We start from the raw sequence: 13,560 nt of genomic DNA, 5'->3' as shown, positions 1-13,560 counted from the left end.
GGGTCAGGGCGGCCGCAGAGGCGCAGGCAGCCAAACAATGATGCCAGAAGACGGGCAGCGCTACCAAGGGGGTTGCAGCGTGTCATTACAAAGGAAAGTCACACCTCCGGGACGGTTAAATGGTCACACAGAGGACACATTTCAGACGTGTTTTCAGTTCCACATGTGCGAGGAGAATACGTTTATGAGCCACCTTGCACACATGCAGCATTACCGCTGTACAAGGTGGCTGTAAAACGTACAAACGCCTGGGGGAGGGGGGACAGGTTCCCTTCAATTTCAGTTCTTGTGTCTGCATGGCTTTTGCAGGACACGATGCCGGCTACACAGCAGGGGAACAGCTGGCGGTGCTGAACCCCACTGACACATTGGCTGGTGTTTTTCTCTGTGCAGCTAGCAGTACCGGGCCCCAACTGGCGGTGTTAGAGCCCGGGGTCAGCAGGAGGAGGAGATGGAGCAGAGTGTAGGCCGAAGCCTGCACTGGCGGCAGCTTTGGGTCTGTTGTGCCTGCGTGGCAGTTGCAGGACACGTTGCCGGCTGCACAGCAGGGGAACAGCTGGCGGTGCTGAACCCCACTGACACATTGGCTGGTGTTTTTCTCTGTGCAGCTAGCAGTACCGGGCCCCAACTGGCGGTGTTGGAGCCCGGGCTCTGCAGGGGGAGCAGAGTGTAGGCCGAAGCCTAATTGAACCAATTTCAAAGGTAACCTTTAACCCCCCCTCAGGGGTTACAAAGTAGAAGAGCCACGGCTTATGCAGCAGTAGTGCTGCACAAGTCAAAGGCTGCTCTTTTAATTTTGCTCCTTGCACACGCTGAATGAAACACGTATAACATTTAGCCCTTTATACAGTCAAACTGTGTTGGAGGCGCGAGTTCCCTTCGTAATGAGACGCAGCACAGATGTCAAGAATCCCACCTTGGTGCTGGGTGCAGCCTCCTGAGCGTTGTTATTTGCTGTACAGGAGTCTGCACTGTCGTGTTATCCCCTGGCCTAGCGCTGTTAGCGCTGCCCATCTTCTGACATCATTTAATGTCGGCTGATGCGGTTCGCGATGACCATGAATCCCAGCCCCGCAGTGTCTTAACATTGTTAATACACTGCGGGGCTGGGATTCATGGCCTGGCGCAGCACATATGTTCGCCTCTCACACTCGGGTCCTTACACCCGCTTCAGACTGTGCGGCATCAGCTGATCCCTTATCGCATGCCACGGCCATGAAGCCGCACAGTCTGAAGAAGGTGGAAGGAGATGCGGGACAGGCGAACTGATGCACTGCTCATGCCCATCAATCACACCCTCGCAGTCCCAATAAATAAGACACCGAGGGGCGTTGTGTGGGTCAGGGCGGCCGCAGAGGCGCAGGCAGCCAAACAATGATGCCAGAAGACGGGCAGCGCTACCAAGGGGGTTGCAGCGTGTCATTACAAAGGAAAGTCACACCTCCGGGACGGTTAAATGGTCACACAGAGGACACATTTCAGACGTGTTTTCAGTTCCACATGTGCGAGGAGAATACGTTTATGAGCCACCTTGCACACATGCAGCATTACCGCTGTACAAGGTGGCTGTAAAACGTACAAACGCCTGGGGGAGGGGGGACAGGTTCCCTTCAATTTCAGTTCTTGTGTCTGCGTGGCTTTTGCAGGACACGATGCCGGCTACACAGCAGGGGATGTTATGACCCCAATGGCGAGGGTCTCAGAGAAATAGGTAAGTCTGTGAAGTACAAAAATCCAGCACATAGGGCAGTGGTAACTGGGTTGACCATATATCTACTCCTAACGCCAACACTAGAAGTAGCCGGGGAACATGCCTACGTTGGTCGCTAGATGTCTCGCGCCAGCCGGAGAACCAACTACCCCTAGAAGAGGAAAACAAAGACCTCTCTTGCCTCCAGAGAAAGGACCCCAAAAGTAGGATACAAGCCCCCCACAAATAATAACGGTGAGGCAAGAGGAAATGACAAACACAGAAATGAACTAGGTTTAGCAAAGAGAGGCCCGCTTACTAATAGCAGAATGTAGTAAGATAACTTATATGGTCAACAAAAACCCTATCAAACATCCACGCTGGAAATTCAAGAACCCCCGAACCGTCTAACGGCCCGGGGGGAGAACACCAGCTCCCTAGAGCTTCCAGCAAGGACAGGATACAGATTAAGTACAAGCTGGACAAAAATGCAAACAAAAACAAATAGCAAAAAGCAAGAAAGCAGACTTAGCTTAATCTAGCAGGAACCAGGATCAGTAGACAAGAGCACAACAGATTAGCTCTGATTACAACGTTGCCAGGCATTGAACTGAAGGTCCAGGGAGCTTATATAGCAACACCCCTGAACTAACGGCCCAGGTGAGCATACAAGGAATGACTGACATACCCAGAGTCAAATCACAAGTAACCACTAGAGGGAGCCAAAAAGCAAATTCACAACAGTACCCCCCCCCTTAGTGAGGGGTCACCGAACCCTCACCAAGACCACCAGGGCGATCAGGATGAGCGGCGTGAAAGGCCCGAACTGAATCGGCCGCATGCACATCAGAGGCGACCACCCAGGAATTATCCTCCTGACCATAGCCCTTCCACTTGACCAGGTACTGAAGCCTCCGCCTGGAGAGACGAGAATCTAAGATCTTCTCCACCACGTACTCCAACTCGCCCTCAACCAACACCGGAGCAGGAGGCTCAGCAGAAGGAACCACAGGCACAACGTACCGCCGCAACAAGGACCTATGAAATACGTTGTGAATGGCAAACGACACCGGAAGATCCAGGCGAAAGGACACAGGATTAAGGATTTCCAATATCTTGTACGGACCAATGAAGCGAGGCTTAAATTTGGGAGAGGAGACCTTCATAGGAACAAATCGAGAAGACAGCCATACCAAATCCCCAACACGAAGTCGGGGACCCACACCGCGGCGGCGGTTGGCAAAACGCTGAGCCTTCTCCTGTGACAACTTCAAGTTGTCCACCACATGATTCCAGATCTGCTGCAACCTATCTACCACAGAATCCACCCCAGGACAGTCAGAAGGCTCCACATGTCCCGAGGAAAAACGAGGATGGAAACCAGAGTTGCAGAAAAATGGCGAAACCAAGGTGGCGGAACTAGCCCGATTATTAAGGGCAAATTCAGCCAACGGCAAGAAGGTCACCCAATCATCCTGATCAGAAGAGACAAAACACCTCAAATAAGCCTCCAGAGTCTGATTAGTTCGCTCCGTTTGTCCATTAGTCTGTGGATGAAAAGCGGACGAAAACGACAAATCAATGCCCATCCTACCACAAAAGGATCGCCAGAACCTGGAAACAAACTGGGATCCTCTGTCCGACACAATATTCTCAGGAATGCCATGTAAACGAACCACGTTCTGGAAGAACACAGGAACCAGATCGGAAGAGGAAGGCAGCTTAGGCAAAGGAACCAAATGGACCATCTTGGAGAAACGATCACATATCACCCAGATGACAGACATGCCCCGAGACACCGGAAGATCAGAAATGAAATCCATAGAGATGTGTGTCCAAGGTCTCTTCGGGACAGGCAAGGGCAAGAGCAACCCGCTGGCACGAGAACAGCAAGGCTTAGCTCGAGCACAAGTCCCACAGGACTGCACAAAAGACCGCACATCCCTTGACAAGGACGGCCACCAAAAGGACCTGGCCACCAGATCCCTGGTGCCAAAAATTCCCGGGTGCCCTGCCAACACCGAGGAATGAACCTCGGAAATGACTCTACTGGTCCACCTAGCAGGTACAAACAATCTGTCAGGTGGACAAGAGTCAGGCCTACCAGCCTGAAATCTCTGCAACACACGTCGCAGATCCGGAGAAATAGCTGACAAGATAACTCCTTCCTTAAGAATACCCACAGGTTCAGCGACTCCAGGAGCATCAGGCACAAAGCTCCTAGACAGAGCATCGGCCTTCACATTCTTCGAACCTGGTAAATACGAGACCACAAAGTCAAAACGGGAGAAAAACAATGACCAGCGGGCCTGTCTAGGATTCAGGCGTTTAGCAGACTCGAGATACATCAGATTTTTGTGATCAGTCAAAACCACCACACGATGCTTAGCACCCTCAAGCCAATGACGCCACTCCTCAAATGCCCACTTCATGGCCAACAACTCCCGATTGCCCACATCATAATTTCGCTCTGCAGGCGAAAACTTCCTAGAGAAAAAGGCACAAGGTCTCATAGTAGAGCAACCAGGACCTCTCTGAGACAAAACGGCCCCTGCCCCAATCTCCGAAGCATCCACCTCAACCTGAAAGGGCAGTGAGACATCAGGCTGGCACAAAACAGGCGCCGAAGTAAACCGGCGTTTCAACTCCTGGAAAGCCTCCACGGCAGCAGGAGCCCAGTTAGCTACATCAGAGCCTTTCTTGGTCATATCCGTCAAAGGTTTAACAACGCTAGAAAAATTAGCGATAAAACGACGGTAAAAGTTAGCAAAACCCAAGAACTTCTGAAGACTCTTAACTGACGAGGGCTGAGTCCAATCATGAATAGCTCGGACCTTGACTGGGTCCATCTCCACAGCAGAAGGGGAAAAAATGAACCCTAAAAAGGGAACCTTCTGTACACCAAAGAGACACTTTGAGCCTTTAACAAACAAAGAATTTTCACGCAAAATCTTGAAAACCATCCTGACCTGTTCTACATGCGAGTCCCAATCATCAGAAAAAAACAGAATATCATCCAGATAAACGATCAAAAATTTATCCAGATACTTCCGGAAAATGTCATGCATAAAGGACTGAAAAACTGAAGGCGCATTAGAGAGCCCAAAAGGCATCACCAAGTACTCAAAATGACCTTCGGGCGTATTGAATGCGGTTTTCCATTCATCTCCCTGCTTAATGCGCACAAGGTTGTACGCACCACGAAGATCTATCTTGGTGAACCACTTGGCACCTTTAATCCGGGCAAACAAGTCTGACAACAGCGGCAAAGGATACTGAAATTTGACAGTGATCTTATTTAAGAGCCGATAGTCAATACAAGGCCTCAAAGATCCGTCCTTTTTGGCCACAAAAAAGAATCCCGCACCAAGAGGGGAAGAAGAAGGACGGATATGCCCCTTCTCCAGAGACTCTCTAATATATGAACGCATAGCGGTATGTTCAGGTACCGACAGGTTAAATAATCTTCCCTTAGGAAACTTACTGCCTGGAATCAACTCTATTGCGCAGTCACACTCCCTATGAGGAGGCAGTGCACTGGACCTGGACTCGCTGAAAACATCCTGATAATCAGACAAATACTCCGGAACTTCCGAAGGCGTAGAAGAAGCAATAGACACGGGCAGGGAATCCCCATGATTTCCACGGCATCCCCAACTTGACACTGACATGGCCTTCCAATCCAAGACTGGATTATGGGTCTGCAACCATGGCAACCCCAAAACAACCAAATCATGCATTTTATGCAAAACAAGAAAACGTATAACCTCCCGATGTTCAGGAGTCATACACATGGTAACCTGTGTCCAAAACTGCGGTTTATTTTCTGCCAACGGCGTAGCATCAATACCCCTAAGAGGGATAGGATTTTCTAATGGCTCAAGAACAAAACCACAGCGCTTGGCAAATGACAGATCCATAAGACTCAGGGCAGCACCTGAATCTACAAACGCCATGGCAGGATAAGATGACAGTGAACAAATCAAAGTTACAGATAGAATAAATTTAGGTTGCAAATTACCAACGGTGACAGGACTAACAACCTTAGTTAGACGTTTAGAGCATGCTGAGATAACATGTGTAGAATCACCACAGTAGTAACACAAGCCATTCTGGCGTCTATGAATTTTCCGCTCATTTCTAGTCAGGATTCTATCACATTGCATTAAATCAGGTGTTTGTTCAGACAGCACCATAGGTGAATTTGCGGTTTTTCTATCACATTGCCTTAAATCAGGTGCCTGTTCAGACAACACCATAAGGGAATTTGCGGTTTTGCGCTCCCGCAACCGCCGGTCAATTTGAATAGCCAGGGCCATGGAATCATTTAGACCTGTGGGAATAGGGAAACCCACCATCACATTCTTAATGGCTTCAGAAAGGCCATTTCTAAAATTTGCGGCCAGTGCACACTCGTTCCACTGAGTCAGCACGGACCATTTCCGAAATTTTTGGCAATACACTTCAGCCTCGTCCTGGCCCTGAGACATAGCCAGCAAGGCTTTTTCTGCCTGAATCTCAAGATTGGGTTCCTCATAAAGTAAACCGAGCGCCAGAAAAAACGCATCAATATCTGCCAATGCCGGATCTCCTGGCGCCAGCGAGAAGGCCCAATCCTGAGGGTCGCCCCGTAAAAAAGAAATAACAATTTTCACTTGCTGAGCGGAGTCTCCAGATGAACAGGGTCTCAGGGACAAAAATAATTTACAATTATTCCTGAAATTTCTAAACTTAAATCGGTCTCCGAAAAACAATTCAGGAATCGGTATCTTAGGTTCTGACATAGGATTTCTGGTAACATAATCTTGTATGCCCTGCACACGAGCAGCAAGCTGGTCCACACTTGTAATCAAGGTCTGGACATTCATGTCTGCAGCAAGCTTGAGCCACTCAGAGGTAAAGGGGAAAAGAAAAAAAAAAATGAGAGAGAGAAAAAAAAAAACTCAGAATTTTCTTTCCTATAATCCCGCTTCTGCAATGCATATAACATTTAATACTGGCCTGGCAAACTGTTATGACCCCAATGGCGAGGGTCTCAGAGAAATAGGTAAGTCTGTGAAGTACAAAAATCCAGCACATAGGGCAGTGGTAACTGGGTTGACCATATATCTACTCCTAACGCCAACACTAGAAGTAGCCGGGGAACATGCCTACGTTGGTCGCTAGATGTCTCGCGCCAGCCGGAGAACCAACTACCCCTAGAAGAGGAAAACAAAGACCTCTCTTGCCTCCAGAGAAAGGACCCCAAAAGTAGGATACAAGCCCCCCACAAATAATAACGGTGAGGCAAGAGGAAATGACAAACACAGAAATGAACTAGGTTTAGCAAAGAGAGGCCCGCTTACTAATAGCAGAATGTAGTAAGATAACTTATATGGTCAACAAAAACCCTATCAAACATCCACGCTGGAAATTCAAGAACCCCCGAACCGTCTAACGGCCCGGGGGGAGAACACCAGCTCCCTAGAGCTTCCAGCAAGGACAGGATACAGATTAAGTACAAGCTGGACAAAAATGCAAACAAAAACAAATAGCAAAAAGCAAGAAAGCAGACTTAGCTTAATCTAGCAGGAACCAGGATCAGTAGACAAGAGCACAACAGATTAGCTCTGATTACAACGTTGCCAGGCATTGAACTGAAGGTCCAGGGAGCTTATATAGCAACACCCCTGAACTAACGGCCCAGGTGAGCATACAAGGAATGACTGACATACCCAGAGTCAAATCACAAGTAACCACTAGAGGGAGCCAAAAAGCTAATTCACAACAAGGGGAACAGCTGGCGGTGCTGAACCCCACTGACACATTGGCTGGTGTTTTTCTCTGTGCAGCTAGCAGTACCGGGCCCCAACTGGCGGTGTTAGAGCCCGGGGTCAGCAGGAGGAGGAGATGGAGCAGAGTGTAGGCCGAAGCCTGCACTGGTGGCAGCTTTGGGTCTGTTGTGCCTGCGTGGCAGTTGCAGGACACGTTGCCGGCTGCACAGCAGGGGAACAGCTGGCGGTGCTGAACCCCACTGACACATTGGCTGGTGTTTTTCTCTGTGCAGCTAGCAGTACCGGGCCCCAACTGGCGGTGTTGGAGCCCGGGCTCTGCAGGGGGAGCAGAGTGTAGGCCGAAGCCTAATTGAACCAATTTCAAAGGTAACCTTTAACCCCCCCCTCAGGGGTTACAAAGTAGAAGAGCCACAGCTTATGCAGCAGTAGTGCTGCACAAGTCAAAGGTTGCTCTTTTAATTTTGCTCCTTGCACACGCTGAATGAAACACGTATAACATTTAGCCCTTTATACAGTCAAACTGTGTTGGAGGCGCGAGTTCCCTTTGTAATGAGACGCAGCACAGATGTCAAGAATCCCACCTTGGTGCTGGGTGCAGCCTCCTGAGCGTTGTTATTTGCTGTACAGGAGTCTGTGCTGTCGTGTTATCCCCTGGCCTAGCGCTGTTAGCGCTGCCCATCTTCTGACATCATTTAATGTCGGCCGGTGCGGTTCGCGATGACCATGAATCCCAGCCCCGCAGTGTCTTAACATTGTTAAAACACTGCGGGGCTGGGATTCATGGCCTGGCGCAGCACATATGTTCGCCTCTCACACTCGGGTCCTTACACCCGCTTCAGACTGTGCGGCGTCAGCTGATCCCTTATTGCATGCCACGGCCATGAAGCCGCACAGTCTGAAGAAGGCGGAAGGAGATGCGGGACAGGCGAACTGATGCACTGCTCATGCCCATCAATCACACCCTCGCAGTCCCAATAAATAAGACACCGAGGGGCGTTGTGTGAATCAGGGCGGCCGCAGAGGCGCAGGCAGCCAAACAATGATGCCAGAAGACGGGCAGCGCTACCAAGGGGGTTGCAGCGTGTCATTACAAAGGAAAGTCACACCTCCGGGATGGTTAAATGGTCACACAGAGGACACATTTCAGACGTGTTTTCAGTTCCACATGTGCGAGGAGAATACGTTTATGAGCCACCTTGCACACATGCAGCATTACCGCTGTACAAGGTGGCTGTAAAACGTACAAACGCCTGGGGGAGGGGGGACAGGTTCCCTTCAATTTCAGTTCTTGTGTCTGCGTGGCTTTTGCAGGACACGATGCCGGCTACACAGCAGGGGAACAGCTGGCGGTGCTGAACCCCACTGACACATTGGCTGGTGTTTTTCTCTGTGCAGCTAGCAGTACCGGGCCCCAACTGGCAGTGTTAGAGCCCGGGGTCAGCAGGAGGAGGAGATGGAGCAGAGTGTAGGCCGAAGCCTGCACTGGCGGCAGCTTTGGGTCTGTTGTGCCTGCGTGGCAGTTGCAGGACACGTTGCCGGCTGCACAGCAGGGGAACAGCTGGCGGTGCTGAACCCCACTGACACATTGGCTGGTGTTTTTCTCTGTGCAGCTAGCAGTACCGGGCCCCAACTGGCGGTGTTGGAGCCCGGGCTCTGCAGGGGGAGCAGAGTGTAGGCCGAAGCCTAATTGAACCAATTTCAAAGGTAACCTTTAACCCCCCCTCAGGGGTTACAAAGTAGAAGAGCCACAGCTTATGCAGCAGTAGTGCTGCACAAGTCAAAGGTTGCTCTTTTAATTTTGCTCCTTGCACACGCTGAATGAAACACGTATAACATTTAGCCCTTTATACAGTCAAACTGTGTTGGAGGCGCGAGTTCCCTTCGTAAAGAGACGCAGTACAGCTGGCAAAAATGCCACCTTGGTGCTTTGCGCGGCCTCCTGAGCATCGTTATTTGTTGCACAGGAGTCTGCGCTTTTGTGTTATCCCTTGGCCTTGCGCTGTTAGCGCTGACCATCCTCTGACATCATGTTATGTCGGCTGTTGCAGTTTGCGATGACCATGAATCCCAGCCCCCCAGTGTCTTAACATTGTTAAAACACTGCGGGGCTGGGATTCATAGCCTGGCGCAGTACATATGTTCGCCTCTCGCTTGGGTTCTTACACCCGCTTCAGACTATGCGGCGTCAGCTGATCCCTTATCACATGCCACGGCCATGAAGACGCACAGTCCGAAGAATGCGGAAGGAGATGAGGGACAGGCGAAGAAATGCACCGTTCATGCCCATCAATCACACCCTCGTAGTCCAAATAAATAAGACACCGAGGGGTGTTGTGTGGGGCAAGGCGGCCGCAGAGGCGCAGGCAGCCAAGCAATGATGCCAGAAGATGGGCAGCGCTACCAAGGAGCTTGTTGCGTGTCAATACAAAGGAAAATCACACCTGAGGGACGTTTTAATGGTCGCAGAGGACTCATTTTTAGACGTGTTCACTTCAACATGGGCAAGGAGAATAAGTTTCTGAGCCACCTTGCACACATGCAGCATTACTGTCGTACAAGGTGGCTGTAAAACGTAAAAACGCCTGGGGGAGGGGGGACAGGTTTCCTTAAATTTCAGTTCTTGTGTCTGCGTGGCTGTTGCAGGACACATTGCCGGCTACACAGCAGGGGAACAGCTGGCGGTGCTGAACCCCACTGACACATTGGCTGGTGTTTGGCTCTGTGCAGCTAGCACATCTGGGCCCCAACTGGCGGTGTTAGAGCCCAGGGTCAGCAGGAGGAGGAGAGGGAGCAGAGTGTAGGCCGAAGCCTGCACTGGAGCAAGTTGAAAGGGAAACTTTAACCCCCCCCCCAGGCGTTTGTAGCTGAAAGAGCCATCGTGTACAGCACTAATGCTGGAAAAGGTAAACTTAGCTCTTTTAATTATGGTCCTTGCACATGCTGAACCTAACACTTATAAAAAGTGTCCCCTCCTACCGTGATACCGTCCGGTAGGTGGAACTTTCCTTTGTGATGTGATGCAGCACAGCCGTCATTCTTACCCCCTTGGCGCCGTGCGCCGCCTCCTCAGCGTTGTTTGAATCAGTCCCGGAGCCTGCGCTGTTAGGTTAGCCCTTGGCCATGCACACATTTTGCGCTGCCCGTCTTCTGACATCATTTGGTGTCAGGCTGGCTGCGCCTGTGCGGCCGCGCTGGGCGAGAGCCCGCCTCGTAGTGTCTTCTGATTTAATCCCACTGGGGGCCTGAGATCCATGGACATGCGCAGTGCATATCTGAACCTCCACCTCTCACTCATCTCCCTACGGCTTCTTCAGACTGTGCGGTGTCACGGCCGTGGCATGCTATTAGGGACCAGCTGACACCACACAGTTTGAAGAAGCCGTAGGGAGATGAGTGAGAGGTGGAGGTTCAGATATGCACTGCGTATGTCCATGGATCTCAGGCCCCCAGTGGGATTAAATCAGAAGACACTGCGAGGCGGGCTCTCGGCCAGCGCGGCCGCACAGGCGCAGCCAACCTGACACCAAATGATGTCAGAAGACGAGCAGCGCTAAGTGTGCCTGGCCAAGGGATAACATAACAGCGCAGGCTCCGGGACGGAATCAAACAACGCTGAGGAGCCGGGGCACGCGGCGCCAAGGGGGTAAGAATGACGGCTGTGCTGCGTCACATCACAAAGGAAAGTTCCACCTACCGGACGGTATCACGGTAGGAGGGGACACATTTCATAAGTGTTAGGTTCAGCATGTGCAAGGACCACCACGAAAAGAGGCACTTTTTCCCTTTGCATCATTACTGCTGCACAAGGTGGCTCCTTCAGTAACAAACGCCTGGGGGGGGGGGACAGGTTCCCTTAAATTTAACTTGTTGTGCCTGCGTGGCGGTCGCAGTACACGTTGCCGTATACACAGCAGGGGAACAGCTGGCGGTGCTGAACCCCACTAACACATTGGCGAGGTGTTTGGCTCTGTGCAGACAGCACTTCTGGACAGCAACTAGCGGTGTTGGAGCCCAGGGACAGGAGGAGGAGGAGGTGGTGGAGGAGGAGATAGGAGGGATTGCCACACACACAGCAGGGGAACAGCTGACGTTACTGAACCCCAATAACAGAGGAGGGACTGTTGACTGTGCGTACAGCACTACTGGATGGCAACTAGCGGTGTTGGAGCCCAGGGACAGGAGGGGGAGGTGGAGGAGGTAGGAGGGATTGCCACACACACAGCTGGGGAACAGCTGACGTTACTGAACCCCAATAACAGAGGAGGGACTGTTGACTGTGCGTACAGCACTACTGGATGGCAACTAGCGGTGTTGGAGCCCAGGGACAGGAGGGGGAGGTGGAGGAGGTAGGAGGGATTGCCACACACACAGCAGGGGAACAGCTGACGTTACTGAACCCCAATAACAGAGGAGGGACTGTTGACTGTGCGTACAGCACTACTGGACGGCAACTAGCGGTGTTGGAGCCCAGGGACAGGTGGAGGAGGAGGAGGTGGAGGAGGTAGGAGGAGGTAGGAGGGATTGCCACACACACAGCTGGGGAACAGCTGACGTTACTGAACCCCAATAACAGAGGAGGGACTGTTGACTGTGCGTACAGCACTACTGGACGGCAACTAGCGGTGTTGGAGCCCAGGGACAGGAGGGGGAGGTGGAGGAGGTAGGAGGGATTGCCACACACACAGCAGGGGAACAGCTGACGTTACTGAACCCCAATAACAGAGGAGGGACTGTTGACTGTGCGTACAGCACTACTGGACGGCAACTAGCGGTGTTGGAGCCCAGGGACAGGAGGGGGAGGTGGAGGAGGTAGGAGGGATTGCCACTCACACAGCAGGGGAACAGCTGACGTTACTGAACCCCAATAACAGAGGAGGGACTGTTGACTGTGCGTACAGCACTACTGGACGGCAACTAGCGGTGTTGGAGCCCAGGGACAGGTGGAGGAGGAGGAGGTGGAGGAGGTAGGAGGAGGTAGGAGGGATTGCCACACACACATCTGGGGAACAGCTGACGTTACTGAACCCCAATAACAGAGGAGGGACTGTTGACTCTGCGTACAGCACTACTGGACGGCAACTAGCGGTGTTGGAGCCCAGGGACAGGTGGAGGAGGAGGAGGTGGAGGAGGTAGGAGGAGGTAGGAGGGATTGCCACACACACAGCAGGGGAACAGCTGACGTTACTGAACCCCAATAACAGAGGAGGGACTGTTGACTGTGCGTACAGCACTACTGGATGGCAACTAGCGGTGTTGGAGCCCAGGGACAGGTGGAGGAGGAGGAGGTGGAGGAGGTAGGAGGAGGTAGGAGGGATTGCCACACACACAGCAGGGGAACAGCTGACGTTACTGAACCCCAATAACAGAGGAGGGACTGTTGACTGTGCGTACAGCACTACTGGACGGCAACTAGCGGTGTTGGAGCCCAGGGACAGGAGGGGGAGGTGGAGGAGGTAGGATGGATTGCCACACACACAGCAGGGGAACAGCTGACGTTACTGAACCCCAATAACAGAGGAGGGACTGTTGACTGTGCGTACAGCACTACTGGACGGCAACTAGCGGTGTTGGAGCCCAGGGACAGGAGGGGGAGGTGGAGGAGGTAGGAGGGATTGCCACACACACAGCTGGGGAACAGCTGACGTTACTGAACCCCAATAACAGAGGAGGGACTGTTGACTGTGCGTACAGCACTACTGGACGGCAACTAGCGGTGTTTGAGCCCAGGGACAGGAGGGGGAGGTGGAGGAGGTAGGAGGGATTGCCACACACACAGCAGGGGAACAGCTGACGTTACTGAACCCCAATAACAGAGGAGGGACTGTTGACTGTGCGTACAGCACTACTGGACGGCAACTAGCGGTGTTGGAGCCCAGGGACAGGAGGGGGAGGTGGAGGAGGTAGGAGGGATTGCCACACACACAGCAGGGGAACAGCTGACGTTACTGAACCCCAATAACAGAGGAGGGACTGTTGACTGTGCGTACAGCACTACTGGACGGCAACTAGCGGTGTTGGAGCCCAGGGACAGGTGGAGGAGGAGAAGGTGGAGGAGGTAGGAGGGATTGCCACACACACAGCAGGGGAACAGCTGAC

The sequence above is a fragment of the Ranitomeya variabilis genome, chromosome 6 (genome assembly GCF_051348905.1).
Source record: "Ranitomeya variabilis isolate aRanVar5 chromosome 6, aRanVar5.hap1, whole genome shotgun sequence".
NCBI classification, from domain to species: domain Eukaryota; kingdom Metazoa; phylum Chordata; class Amphibia; order Anura; family Dendrobatidae; genus Ranitomeya; species Ranitomeya variabilis.
This window is presented reverse-complemented; position numbering follows the sequence as displayed.